General features: G+C 31.3%; 1 protein-coding gene across 1 annotated transcript in view; it reads left to right on the forward strand.

Annotated features, from left to right (window-relative positions):
- The first annotated feature begins 1215 nt into the window (after positions 1-1215).
- Positions 1216-1896, forward strand: part of LOC117109082 (CD81 antigen-like) — a 7690-nt gene continuing 7009 nt past the window's right edge. Inside the window, exon 1 of the mRNA XM_033251324.1 lies at positions 1216-1327. The gene's annotated coding sequence lies outside the window, so the exon portion shown is untranslated. The remainder of the gene's footprint in view (positions 1328-1896) is intronic.

Consider the following 1896-nt stretch of genomic DNA (forward strand, 5'->3'; position numbering starts at 1 on the left):
ATAGTGGTGGTAACTGTTGACTTCTCCGTTTTATGTCTGGGCTCAACAGCTCCCGATAATCACACCGGCTCTAACAAGAAAAACTCTGTGGAACGTGGTTTTGCTCAAGTCATGCTAGGCTCATGGCTGATTGTCACATTAAAAATACCAAAACATATCATAAAAATCATTCTTAAAATTAACTTGATCATTGCATTATTCATCAGTATAAAAATCAGGGTATACAATTTTTTCAAATTCAGTAATTTCAATGCTCAAGTTAATCATTCGTATTGTTACTACAAAATGAACAAGTTAATTTAAAAATTACTGTTTATTATGATTATTTATTTTTGTCATTTTCAGAGGACAACACATTTTTAACTGTGAATAATATAACAACATTCTAAAAGTACAGTAGAAAAATAGGCTTCTGAGAGAAGTATGCGTATACTTCAGAAACTAGGTCAAAATTACTACCATGGACGCAGGTCATGGGGAGAGGGGGACACGTCCCCCCACCACACATATTTCATATTTTTAAGTGGGGTTGGTCTCCTCACTTTTCTTCCGCAATGTTCATTTGAAAAATACAGTAATTTTAGGTTTCTATGATCTATTTATTTAATTTGAAAAATTTGTAATGTAATGTAATAATAACTCACACCGGCTCTAACAAGAAAAACTCTGTGGAACGTGGTTTTGCTCAAGTCATGCTAGGCTCATGGCTGATTGTCACATTAAAAATACCAAAAAATATCATAAAAATCATTCTTAAAATTAACTTGATCATTGTATTATTCATCAGTATAAAAATCAGGGTATACAATTTTTTCAAATTCAATAATTTCTATGCTCAAGTTAATCATTCGTATTGTTACTACAAAATGAACAAGTTAATTTAAAAATTACTGTTTATTATGATTATTTATTTATGTCATTTTCAGAGGACAACACATTTTTAACTGTGAATAATATAACAACATTCTAAAAGTAGAGTAGAAAAATAGGCTTCTGAGAGAAGTATGCGTATACTTCAGAAACTAGGTCAAAATTACTCTAAACATAGTCCGTTATCGTACCCCCGTCGGATAAGCCCTGGCACCACCCCTGCATAAAAGGCAATTTATTATTATAGGAATATTCAGTAGAATACATAATCGTCTGTAGTGTATACGTCAAGCCTTCGATAATATCTGATTGGTCAATGGTTTGTGAACCAATTTTGATATGACATCATCGCCTCGTGATCCGAATGATAGCAGCACATACAAAAGCAGCGTCAATCTAGCACAGAGGATTCACACTCAAAGAAAAATACATTTAACGTATACTGCTCTCTGTATAGGTAAGTATAAAATAATTATTAAAAATCATATATATTACTAATTATTATTATCATTATTATTATTCATATTTTAGTATAAAAAGTATGTATGAAATGATGTGGCTGTTGCAGTTGCTGATATTAAGGTTCAGTTTTAATATTCAAACAAACGTTTAAAAAATAATATTAATAGGCCTAATGGTGAATGGATATTTTTTTAAAAAGATCATTACGCTACACATTCATCTACCAATATAACGATGATTTCGTGTGTATTATATATTTTACTTTTTTGTTTATATATTATAATATTAATATGTATGCAAACAAACCTCAACCGATCATGTGGCCTTTTCAACGCAAATCAATATACAGTACAGTTGAGTACAGTATATAGGCCTACTAAAAGAATCAATCACACACAACGATAGGCCTATATCAGTTATTGCAAAATAAGGTTCTAAGTCCACCGCGCTATACTGTCTTTGTATTTTCATATTTATGTTAATAGCCAACTTTCGATTTGCACGGCACGACGATAGGAGCTCCTAGAACGTAATGATCAATGATGATTTATACTGTAACTGTAA

The sequence above is a fragment of the Anneissia japonica genome, unplaced genomic scaffold, assembly GCF_011630105.1.
Source record: "Anneissia japonica isolate Jap-2015-1 unplaced genomic scaffold, ASM1163010v1 scaffold14165_len174324_cov138, whole genome shotgun sequence".
Taxonomy (NCBI): Eukaryota; Metazoa; Echinodermata; class Crinoidea; order Comatulida; family Comatulidae; genus Anneissia; species Anneissia japonica.